The 13655-nt window shown below is 38.2% G+C and overlaps 1 long non-coding RNA gene across 1 annotated transcript; it reads right to left on the minus strand.

The window, feature by feature from the left end:
- Positions 1–8348: 8348 nt before the first annotated feature.
- On the minus strand, positions 8349–13556 carry LOC135264515 (uncharacterized). The gene is made up of 2 exons (XR_010332711.1): positions 13405–13556; positions 8349–8910 (listed from the first exon to the last, which is right to left on the minus strand). It is a non-coding gene; the product is annotated as an uncharacterized LOC135264515 (long non-coding RNA).
- Positions 13557–13655: the final 99 nt, after the last annotated feature.

Genomic DNA, 13655 nt, shown 5'->3' on the forward strand with positions numbered 1-13655 from the left:
ATTTTATTGCAAAAGCAAAGAAATCAAACTATTTAATAAAAAATAAAAAAATGTAATTATATACTTTTAATACTGTTTATACTTTTGGCATTTTGACCAAGTTTAACACTAGGTAGCTTGCTAACGGTATCTGCTGTTACTGATAAGTCGACAGAAAGTATAGCCAATGAAGGCGTGTGGCACCAAAATGAGACACCGAAATCTGGGTTGCGATTTGGCTCGGTACATACTGGTCGAATGGGAACCGGTACCATAGTAGTGTCAGCTTGCGGTACCCAGACTTAGTGAACAGTTATAATGCCACACCAGACAGAAAATCCATTTAGTAAGGCATGCCACTTGTGGGGTTGTAATCTCTAATTAGAGGGCAACCTAACCCTTCAAGCACTAACACGAGGTAGATCCAACTCTCCTGGATGTAGTTTGGACAGCTTACCTGGTAAATTGCATAGTGGAAGAGAAACAGACTGTACATACTTATACTGACCACCTCAAACAGTTGGAGGACATTACAGCTGTGAGATAAGCCTGCTGCTCTGATTGGGCATCAAGAGAAATTTGTGAGTAAAATAAGTATGGAAATACGAGAGGTAATGAAAAAGTAAAATAAATCTGATTGGCTCAAGTCCAGTTTTCTCATTAAGCTGAAAGTTAATCAAAGCTGTGGTCACTGAGTATTCTTTGATCATATAGTAATTTTGCATGACAAAATTTTAGGATTTTTCTGTAACTGATTAATTGCTCATTCTGTGAGTTTCAAAAAGCACACAATCTCCAAATAAATATTCTGGAGTGCCAGTACTTGTAATGCCAATATTCACAGAAAATTGAAGATAAAAATGTCCTTTATGCTCAGCATGAAATAAAATCTTGAGCTTATCTTTGAATGTATATTTAATAATTTTACTACATGCTGTTGGTGAAGTATGTATATAATTACATTATACATATACAACAGACAAAATATTTATGAGATAATGGCCAGAATTTATTAAAAGGCTAACTGTTTCTAAATGTTTTTACTTGTAGCTTACTGTATGTCTTTACATACCTATTAAAAGCAATATGAAAGAATTGCCCTGGCATCAGTCAGTCTGAAATATTAAATTTATCAACAGTTTATATCAAAATACAGAGAGCATTGAATGGAGTCTGGGTTTTTATTTTCTTATACTATACTATCAATGCACTTTCTCGCCTATGGGGTATTGTCTTCCTTTGTGGTTCCTGAACTGCTGTTAAAAATCAGATCTTTTGAACACATGGGATAGGTGTGAAATCATAATGAAAAATGGCACAGAGGTGACTGCTAACATAAGCCGCGTTTCCACCGCAGGAACTTTGGATCTAAATTTAGTTCCGGGGGCTTTATTTTACCCCCAAAAAAGTTCCTGCTCGAGAGGTAGTACTTTCCAAAAGTACCGGAACCTTTGGGGTGGGGCGCAAGCGCTGAAAATTATTGATTGGTCGACTACTTGCAGTGTTTTATTTCAACCGCCATGTTTAAAAATCTGCAGCGGCAAACCGATTTATTTTCATAATAACTTCCTATCAAACTTGTATGTTATGCGGCGCAGTAGCCTAGTTTTGGTTATAGCCTGCCAACGTCTTGGAATTATAACGTGTGCTCTTCTGTTCTTTTCTTGATTTAGTATTCGTTTTATAAAATGCTAAGCATTTGTGCTGGGACAGCATATTACGTACCAAAACATTCAAATGGATTAATTTGGTTGCTGAATATTTTCTTCCGGATTTTCTTTGTTAGCCCATTGTAATTGACTCAAAACTTTGATACAGTTATGTGAGGTATGCTGCGTAATTCACATTGGTGATACAGTAAAAGCAAAATGGAAATCACCTTCCGCACTTTTTGTCAGGGTAAAATAACTAATAATTCTAGTAATCGTCCCTTTAGCTTTTTCAGACTGCTGTAATTTTACTCTGCCATTCTTCAATTCTACAAAATGACCAGGAAGACTATGGACTAATTTATGGTGCATGGTTCGCATCTGGAGGACACACTTCGCTGCTCGGCTAGCAGTAACTTCGAAGGAAAGCAAACGGTGGCTGTACCACTGCTAATTTAAATTTTCACGCAAGTCCGAGTTTTCGTTCTATTCTTGTCATTTTGCAATTAGCCTATATGGAATTGACAATGAGAAAGTAATCAAACAGCAAATTGTTTACAACGTGTGCATGTTTTCTGCTGTTGTTGCCAGTTATATTGGAAATGTGAATGCATTCTGTCGCCTCGGATGTCAAGACATGAAAGTGAATGTTCGCATAAAAACATAATGAATGTGTTTGAGAGGATATATAAAACAGTTACAATCTGACTATTGGCCTGTTATATCCTATTTGTTGCATAACAACGGTCCAAGTTCAACTACCAACGACAGTTTTGCTTGACAATGGTAAAATATGCCCAAACGGCTGCAGAAGAATATTTCAATTCTAGGTGATTAAATCAATAAAAATCAATAAATACAAAAGTAACCATATATAGTCATTGTTGTATGTATTGTATGTCAGTAGGTATTAAATCACGACAGTTTTTATGTGTACAAGGAAACAAACCAGTTACTCCAAAGCAACTTGAACAGCAACATTACATGTAGGTCTCCTGAGATTGTGCATATATATTGTGCATATTGATATATTATGTTCTAAAATACAGTTGTGTGAATTTGTAATGCACAAAACACAAATTCATGTTTGACAAAGTGAGCATAAAATTGTTTTTGTTTTTTCTTTTCACAAATTATTGAACCTAATCTGTTATTCTCCCCAGAAACCAGATCTGCTTCTGATTAGATTAAATTTTAGTTTTTGCTCCCTGAAACAAAGTTAATTAGAGATGTTAAAAAACACTTTTTTTCTGACTCGAAAGCCACTTGAGTCACATTAAAGATTATAGCGCCACCCTATGGCGACAAAAAAAATTGTTCTTGCTCAGAGCTCATAAATTCAAATGTAACATATTTGACACCAAAGCAAATCTGTTGCTTATTTACTAAACCTTCCAACACATTTCGAACTCTGACAATGACTGGTGACTGAAGTCACTCATTTCTCTGAGTTAAATTTGTGCTTCTTGTGAATCTTCACAAAATAATGTAATTCACAGTCTTTTCAAATCACTTTTATATTTCTAAATCAATTTGTGGTTTGTATATCTTTAAATAGTATGAAACGTGCAGGGTACATTCAAGGAGGACATACATATATGTTTCCTGTATGTACATTTGATACAAGCTTTTTACAAGAGTTCAAGATGGCTTCTTATAGCCCAACCAACACGACCACCGCCAGCACATGAGTGTCCTGCCTTCTCCTGTAAATCTTAGAAAGTGGGAATATAAACAGTGTAGGCTGAGTGTTTAGGCCTGCTTGGTGGCCCGGCTTGCCCCCAGTCAGCTGCGGCCTGTTTCAGAGCTGTCTAAATACACCCCACCAAGGTCAGGATGAGACTATAAGGGATTACGATCAAAGACACTTCAAAAATGCTTTCCGTAACTGCCTGCAGGTCCCTGCCCAGCCGTCCATGTGCGCTCTGCTCTTCCTCTTTACCAGTTGTATGAAAGGGCCACGTAAGCTCAGACCCATGTATAAATTAATAAGTGCAGACATAAAGTAAGATATTAAACAATAATTTTCTGTGAAAGTCAAGGAGTTCATGCATTTATAAGCTGCCCATTGTATTTAATGGCCAAAGTTGCAGAACCCAATGGCTGCAGTCACCAATTTTCACATATAGGTCTACACACTGAAAATGTATTGTCATATTTAGAGCCAAAATTAACTCAAATTTACACAAAACTATTTGACTTTTGGATTTTGGAGGCACAGTAGCGCAGGTATAATTTAAGTCACCTTGTTATACTGGATCGTTTTAACAGTTTATGGCAAATTTCATGAACTCATGAAGGAGCAATGTGAGGAAAAGAAGAAGGAAGAGTAGGGGAAAGCTGGAGTTTTTTTTTCATATCCACCACTTCGCTGCCCCTGAATATGATGAATGAAATGCCTGGCCACAGAGATGAAACGCTAAAGAGAGGGCTGAATATGAAAGCCTGCAAAAACACTCAGCAAAAGACAAGAATAAAAGTAGAAAAAGGGCAATTCTCATGTCTGTATAAGGGTCTGGGTGAAAGGTTCAGGATGAATGTCAAAAACAGGCTGAATGCTTTACAGGAAAGTGTACACAAACTCAGGGTTAAATGGAAGATCATCTCACTAAGGTTTATGACGAATGACTCGTTCATAAAAGGGAAAATAACAGTAATTTTCTTACAGAGGGCTAGATACCAATAATAAATTATGACAAAAGAGTAAGGCTTGGTTTGGATTGAATGGTAGTGAAAATGTAAACACACAGCAGACTGGCTGATGGCCGTATGGAGCTTGATTTATTGTATTTAAAATGAATCGGCAGTGTCATAATTCACTGGACATTTTTTTCAGGTCAAGCTGCAACAGCACAACAAACTCAGTTGTCATGCTGCTATCGCAAGGTATATAAAATATCCTTTCCACACACGGATTTAGTTCCATTCTATACTGAAGTGACAGTCTGAAATGTTATCTCATTGTGCTCTCAGTTTAAAGATAATGGGTCTGAATTAAAAACCCTTAACACCCGGAGCAGCTCACGGTAAGTACTCCGACATTAACGTCCCATCAAGACTGAGCAACAGTCCAAGATTGAAGTGGTCGGACCAAAAATACACCCTTAAATTCTAATACAAAAAAATGGGGTGCCTCGTTTCATACTCCGCAGTGGAATCCCATGCGTGGCGAGTGCATTATCGAAGAGCCGGTGGTTGGATTAGGGAGCTTTGCTTGGCAGCGTGAGAGGGGTGCAAGGTGCTGACTAGATACAAAAGAGTTGGCCTTGTGAAGTGCAACAATCTGGCTGATAAGCCTGCTTCCACCCCATTCAGGAGGATGTCTTTATAAGGCCTTGCCCTTCATAGTGCAGCCACCTGAGTCTCCAGAAATAAATGCACTGGCTCCCTGCCAGAACGTCGCTGACCATCCATGCTTCTAGGTTAGCCCATCGGTGTGTGTGAAATTCAGGACTCCTCCTTTCCCAGCGCTAGTACCAAATGTTTCCTGTCCTCAAAAGCCAATTTTCTTCTATCTCTTAAACACCATATCAATGATAGGAAAAATAGCCAAATAATAAAGCCACATAATAAAGGCAAATAGTGTTGTCTTATGCATAAATAGGGTACAGTATATTTCTGATTCATTTTATCATTTCATTCATATTCTTTATTTTGGTTTTCCACAAGTAACTAATGTACTGCCTGATTGTCATTTCATGAGTGTGAAATGCTTCTGTGCAAAATAATGAAAGGTGGTACAGTTGAGATTTATTGCTAGTGATAGCGATCATCACTAGTACAGGTAATTTTGTTACATTGCTGAAGCATTCATGAAAATGCATTTTCTAAATTTGTCATTCACATCGGTGGTGCAGAGGGTTAAGTTGTTTCTTCATGGTAAACTGTGCCATCTGAATAGAGTCTCTTAACCCCAGTACAGTGGGTGGTGACTTCCCAACCATGAAAATGGTCACCCATGTAATCATGCTATAAATTAGATTATGCTGGACTTTGTATTTTGCAAAATCATATAGAGAATTAACTAAAGCATGCTGGCAGGACTCCAGCTTGCAGACTGCATGAGACTTTTTGGACTGCAAAGTAACTAATTCCTCCTGCTGGAAACACACTGAATAGAACGAACCAAGATTTGATTCAAATGAAATAAAACTCCAGCAGACCATGGAGGTTGCAGTCTTGCTAGCCCATATTTAATTTGTCTCTGACAGTGGGTAGGAATGGCATAAGAAGGGATTCCAGTTCCTTGTTTTATTAAAATCAATGAGATTTAGTGCAGCACCCTTAAAAAAGGAATACTGCTGGCTCACACATGAAAACGCTGTGTCAGAATATAATGAATATATTTTAAACACATGTCAATATATGATGTATTTACTGGATAATATGCAAGTGATTGTTAATAAAACCAAATAAACTGTACAGATTACTAAATTAAAATAAGAACAGCAGATCAAAGGAAGAAATAAGTCGCTATGGATAAGAGCTTCTGCTAAATGCCTGTAATGTAATGTAATGTAAGAAACACATAAACAGTGGGTGTATTACTGTACATAAATGTAGCCAAGAAACATTCAAGGGTTAGTTTGAAGCATTGACTTGAAGGTAAGACAACTTAGGTATTCCAGTACTGTGAGGCAGCCCTAGAAGAGGTGATCACTAAGGATGCAACAATGCAATGCTGGGTTTCGGGAGAGACTGACATTAGCAGTCATAAGACCTGAGCAAAGCTTTGTTAATAGAAAATATTCTATTACCTCTATTCTGAAAACATACATGGGAAACATATGAATGAGTGGTGGTAATATAAAATAATTCGAATATATGATGTACATTTAAATATGTTTCTTCTTCATCTATATTTTAACCTTTTTGCAAATTTTTGTGGGTACATCATTCCATACCATCAGCAGAGAAGGGAGAGGGGACTGGGGAGGTGAAGCGGTAGAAACTTAATTTAACACCATTAATAGGGACAGTGACAGGCTGTTATAAATCTGCTAAGCCAATGCACAAGTATGTTTGAAATGAAAGTTAAAAAAAACTTTCACAGAACCAGCCTTCTAAGACACACCAAACATTACATTATGTCTTCATTTCTTAATTTCATTCTCTTCATATATTTAATCAATAAAATGTTATATTTTTATGTAGAATTCAATTTAAATGATTTCATGATTGTTGTATTTTTAGTGCAATGTGTGCAATATGTGCATCGTGCATTAATGAGTGAAGGAGTTGCTTTATTGTATAGTTTTTTTTTTATTGTGCATTTTGAGTTACCCATGCTAAACAGCAAAAAACAACAATAAAGGATAATAGTATGACTATATATATATATATATATATATATATATATATAGTTGTTGTTATTAGTATTATTATTACTAGTAGTAGTAGTAGTACTAATCATTAATTATTATAATAATAATAATTATTATTATTATGTTATTTTTATATTGAACATTGTGAAGTCTCTGCACTCCCCAGTCATCCATTTCCAGCTAGCCTCCCCATAACTTTGCACACCAGTCATCAATATCACCATACAAGCCATTGGTTCTGGCAGCTGTCCAATCAACTCTGAGGCAACAAGCAGTGGAGGGGTCATAGGTCACATTTCCGGGGGGTTCATGTGGGGAAGTGTGTTGGAGCTGAAGTCTTGAAGCGCCAAAAGGAGCTTGGAGTCCCTATGGGAAAGTATGGTCAGATACTGAATGGCACTGGGGCAGCAAGTTAGGGACCTGCAGGGGGCCTGTACAAATTAATCGCAAGAGGTTGGGGAAGAAAAACAGAAGCACTGCTTTTAATTGGCAGGGGAAGCAGCTCAAGCTACAGCAGGTCCTGTTGCTGTATTGGACCAGCAAGGATCAATCTTAGATCAAACAAAAATCTAAATTTGAAGTGGAGGTACACACTGGACTGGAAAGAATGTAGCATTGCCTGCTCTCCCATGCCACCTTGTGGTGGTCTCCCATAATAGTTACATCAACTCTGCAAGAAAAAAACTACTAATTGTATTAATATCCATTTATATCCTGCACATGTATTTTTGCATGAAAAAATGTAAATTAACTTCTAATAGTTGTAGATGAGTCTTGAACTTCTTTACTGTTTTCCAGTGAAAGAGAGGGGGTTAAATTTACCCACTCTCTGATTTCTGTGTTAGAAGTTAGAAGATTGAAGATTCTGAGCATCTGATGCATCTTTAAATGTACATTTTAAGTATGTACAATGCTTATAATTCCAAATATTACAAAAATTCCTAAGATAATTTCTACATAGCACTCAACTATTCCAGCTTGAGACAAACAAAAGTCTGATTATGGTACTCAATATGATTAAGGTCATTCTGACACAACACTGTCAGAACAGCAGCTGTACCCACCAATCCTCCACAAAGAACTTTGTACTAGAATGCAGTGAACTTCTCACCGATTACTATTTGTAACCCTGTATCCACAAATTCAATTGTGTCCCACCACTGTGAGTCCCTAGTTGGGCAGGGACATAGCCCAAACTCAAGCTAGTAGTGTCTAAGCTATATTAAGTGAACTCCTCTGGCACCCCTTTAGGCTGCTGTTTCTTCTTTTTTATTTTCATGGTTTGTTGCCATGTAAAGGTTGAGAAAAAGTGGACATCAATCAAATATGTGTGCAGTGGAGTCCATGACCAAATCGGAGGCAGAGCACTCTTACTAACACAGTCACTTTAAAGGTATAAAACATAGACAAAATTCAAGAATTTATTGTGCCTCTATTGATATCAACCAGCAAAAAAAGTTAAATCTGCTTGCCTAGTACAGTACACCTAGTACACACATTTAGCACTTTGCATTAGGATATGGTTTCGCATAAATGTATCTGTCAGATTGGTGACAGAGTTTTGTGCTGATTGAGCAGGTAGTCCCATGTGGACATTTTCAGGTTATGTTCTTGGACATGCAGCACAGATGCTTGCAAAAGATTGCAGTGTGGGTCCCAAAGCACACAGGGATACAGTAATCCCAGTAATTCAGTTTCTCCACCTCAGGAGCACAAGTAATCTCTCTCTGTTTGTATAGCCGCAGCGTTGAGTCTGTTGGAAAGCTGCATAGTTGGTGTAGTCATAGCCCTGGTTCTGCTGGAAAGCTGTACAGTTGCAGGCACAGTGGCAGGCCTCGGTCTGTTTCCTCACTGGGGTTATCTGAAGTGGACGCTGTGTACACCACAAGACAGCAGATACGGTGCCCTTCTGGGAGCTGAGTCACTTCAGAGCTGCTGGATTCCTGAAGCACGGCAGCCTGGGGAAAGGGCAATCTGATTAAGTGCCTTATCGTTGCTGGGGGGACACTGTCGCGGCCGGATTAGTGCCCGTCAACCCAAGGCCCAACTTGGTCCTATCCTTCCTAACAGCACATCCTTGGACATTTAAAATGGGTCCAAATACGAATGAGGAGGCTAAATTCAGTTCAGTTCAGAATTGAAGGCCCAACCAGGTCCAACGGAGTTTCCCAGTGACAAGTGTGCAATAACACTTGTTTAAACATCCAAACTAACTCAAACATTCAGAACAGGAAGGATTTTTTTTTCTTTGCAACACTGGCTGCATTCTTGCTGTTTGAGAATTATGATAACTTTCCATAGTGCTGGACATGCATCATTTCATATTGGCAAGGGAAATGAGCAGGTCAACTTGTTGGCCATTGCATACTTTAGCCTGTTTTCTTTTTGTGACAGGGGACTTTATGTCTGATAGCTACCCACTGTACATAGGTATTGAAAATAGAGTTGTATTCTTGAACATGATCGCACTTAAAACATGCACTTATATATTTATGTTCATTTGAAAATGCGGAACTTAAAACAAAGATTGGAATTCTCTCATTTAAGTTCTAAATTTGAAGGATGTATAAATATATTTTTCAAAAAATTTTTACCATCCTACAAGCAGGGCTGTCTCTAAGGGGGATCAAAAGCGGTGGTTGCCCAGGGCCCTGCCCTTTGGGGGGCCGCACACTTGGCAGAACACCCCCCTCCCCTGTTCGCTCCCAATCCTCCACATACACAAACAAGAAATACAGATATATACATGTGTTTAAAGTGGCATTCCTTTAATGTTGCATGCAGGATTTTAAACAAACTAAGAAAGAATTACTTCAGAACAATTATGTCCCAAGAGAGACTTTTCAGTCCTGCTATTCTGTCAATTGAGAAGGATATTGTGTTGAAAATGGACTTTCAAGATTTAATTGCCCAATTTGCAGTGAGAAATGTTAAGCTACCTTTCTGTGACTTCACATCATTGGTAAGTTTTCAATTAGGCAATAGCAAGGCTATTTGAATGGTAACTCTCTATTCTTGCTTTTCCATGCTTTGGTTAACAGTTTGCACAGGCTAGTTATGTTCAGTTCTGAATGTGTCTGTTTGTACAGGCCATTTACAGTAAGTATTTTATAACCTCAACACTGGTCCCTACCGTGGTCCCCACATACAAACCCCACACCCCCCAAACCTCAGGCCCTGTGACACCAATCCAGCCCACCCCGTGAGACAGCTCCGCCTGCAAGGCACCCCTGGTGGGATCTAATGGCACTGATGTAAAAAATCTTTATTGTTCTGAATATGCATTGTTATGACAGTAGCAGCTAATTTAACCAATGCTATTTATATGTCTTCATGTGCGCACAAAATGGCATATTGTGCGCTTATATAAACTTATATAAATTATATAAGCTTATATAAATATAGTGCAGTTAGCCAACTACTAGCGTGAAAATGGCGTCGCTAAGATTTATAATTGGTAAATGGACTGCATTTATATAGCGCTTTTATCCAAAGGGCTTTACAATTGATGCCTCTCATTCACCAGAGCAGTTAGGGGTTAGGGGTTAGGTGTCTTGCTCAAGGACACTTCGACATGCCCAGGGCGGGGTTTGAACCGACAACCCTCCGACTGCCAGACAATCGGTCTTACCTCCTGAGCTATGTCAATTGCATTGAAATAATCTTTAATGGGGGAAAGGCACAAATTTATGAAAGACGTGCTATGCTGCTATGATCATGTTGTAATGTTACAACATTAATGATCAGTATCTGTGAGTTGCTAAATATTGTAATTCCTCCTTTGCCAAGCCATAAGGGAACTTATTGTTACTGTTTAAATAAGTTGGCTGAATAGTGTTATTAAAGTGCAGTTGTTATTTATCTTCCATGTTCACCTAATTTAATTGTAATAACTATAAATGTAACATTGTAAAGGTCTTAATGATTATGCTGAACTCATTGTGTTTTCATAGTATCATACATGTGCATTAGGAGACAATAAAGAGTGGATACCTGTGTTTGCATTCTTGCCAGACGCCCCAGAGTGGTTACAATTATCCCGAACCACATCATGTACCGTATAAACGTTTTTAATATTGTTGGTAGAGCAGATACAGATATAGTAGTGGGTAGTGTTGTCTCAGCACACCCCTAATACAATAATGCATATTCAATGTGATTAGTATCCACAAAGGATGGTCCTATATTGATGTCTACAACAAACCGTTTTATATTTTATTCTGAATTGTACGATTTACTATTTTTTTTGTCCTAATTCCACATTTACTAATCAACAGAACTGATTTAGCACTGCAAGACAATGTACTATGAGGGAGGTTGGAAACATAAAGAGAGAGTCAGAGTCCCTTCCTAACATCATCTGACTAACATTCTGTACAATGGAATACAGTGGCATCTACTGGCAGGACTGCAGACAATGTATGTACCTTTCCACCCACAGCAATTTTCTATAATTTCAACGGAAAAACACATTTTCAGTGAAATTACCAAAAATTCACCCCTGTAACACTGATAAACTACAAAGAAAATATTATTCCTATAGCCAGCTCATGGATTTTTCAATGCATTAAGGTTTTTTGACCACAAGCACATATACAGTATTTCCTCTCAATTGTAATTTGATGCAATGTCTGTCTGTACTCTTAAGTAGTAAGTGTCAATGATAAAGTGTCAGGACAAATGTACCTCAGAGTCAAACTACATGGTTAGAAGCTTCACTCTTGTGGTAATTAGGGGATTCATTGAAATGAAAGAGAAGGAGCTTGAGAAGAGACTATTGTGACAAAAGGGGTCCTATTTATGAGCTACCTATCCATTAGACTCGCAAGCCCGTCTCTTTTTTCACTTCGTTCAACAGACCTATCCATAAATAATGACTTATTTATAGCTATCAATAAAGTGACATTTTTTGAATATTTAGTATGCGTTGTGGTGTGCTCCCACCTTCCCTACTCTACAGTAAGTAGTTACACATGTTTGAATCCTGATTTTGCCTGAGGAAACAGGAGAACTTGCTGCAAGGGTGACACTTGGAACACAACAATAACGGTGCAAAGACACTGGCTAAAATTCAATCAAAATGTGACCTTGACTGTGATTTAAGATTAAATGCATGTGTTAGTTTTGGTATTCATAAACATGGCTTGACAGGTTAATTTTGGTGGCTGATGAACAAAGTTATATAATAAATTAACTGACACATCCATTAAACTGTGACTGAAAGCAATGAAAATTTTTAAGATTCCATTCAGGCCACTGCAATTATCAAATTCTGTTGGTCCACGGAATTTGGAATTTTCAACCAGTGTAGAAAAATGTTACAAATTTTCATGCTGTTCAAAGAACATTGGGCCTCATTCACCAACCGTTCTTAAAGGAGTAACATGATGGTTGAACGTGACACTTCCCAGTTGTCTTTAGGCAAAAACAAAACACATGTGCATAATTTTTTTTTATTATTCAGTCATTTCAATGTACTTTAAAACGTATTTTTCTAAGCCTAAATTTCCCACTATAAAAGTTCACCCGAACCGTCTGGGCGTGGTAATAAGAACTGTCAGTTAGCTATGATTGACAGACCGTGCCCGGTTACCATAGCTACCCCCATGATACGCGTTCTTTTTGGGAGACTTTTCACAAGCTAGCTAGCTTAGTAGTATATCAAGTATCGATAGATAGCTAAGGTAAGGACGTTGACTTATATCCAATTATAATTTTTGCTATCTAGTGACCTTTTATTTTGGGGGGGGTTCAATTGTGTAATGTTTGGTCTATACTGCAAAAGCAAATTTTAAATTTTTGAATACAAACTAAGCACTTAAGTAACACTTTTTAAACTCAGAAGAGAACACTGATTCAGAGGCGTCACTAGGGGGGTGAGGACCGCACCGGGTGACACCATCAGAGGGGGGTGACACCAAAATGACTGGCAAAAAAATTTTTGTGCAGTGTTTTGTGCAGCGACGGGTTTACTCCGATGCAGTTTACTGCCGGTTGATTTAATTAGCGGTATTTATGTGACGAGAAGCGCTTTGTAGTTTGAATGCACGGCCGCGAAAACTCACTCAACATGAGACACAGCGAAAGAATATTTGAGGGGTGAACAACATCGCTGCTCAGTTCGCTGTCGCTCGCGGCAGGTCAGGATAGTCTGATTGAAACGAATGCCTTTTAATCACTTTTTCTCGCTCGCTCACTCGCGTCGCTGTATGTCAGGAACGGGTGTTGCACGCAATTCCTTGCGCCAACTCACACCAGTATTTTTTTATTTTTTTATTTTTTCTAAAAAATGAATGAACGGATGCAGCGTTCACTAAACGAGTAATAGCATCCCATGCATCTTTTTTGTGTTATTTTATATCCACTACTGACGCTACTAAATATGACAGGTCGTTTGCTGTTCACTTCCTGCAGCAATACCTCCACTTCAGAACTACTTAAGTTTTTCTTACGTTTGGAGTCCGGTGTTCCACCGTCTTTAGATTTTCGTTTGGGCATTATTGACTTCGCTCTCAACTTTTCTTTTCGATTTCTGTGTGTGCACACGGCCCTGCAGTCTCATGCCCTTTTATGGGGATTGGCGGGGCGTTTACATATGCTAATTAGGAACATCTGGCGGCGCTTTCCATTTATGAGGACAATGGGATTCATCATTTTAAGAACATGTGCGAACAATTCTGCGGTTTAAGAACACGTCATGAAT

Source organism: Anguilla rostrata, chromosome 10 (genome assembly GCF_018555375.3).
Source record: "Anguilla rostrata isolate EN2019 chromosome 10, ASM1855537v3, whole genome shotgun sequence".
In the NCBI taxonomy this organism is placed as follows: domain Eukaryota; kingdom Metazoa; phylum Chordata; class Actinopteri; order Anguilliformes; family Anguillidae; genus Anguilla; species Anguilla rostrata.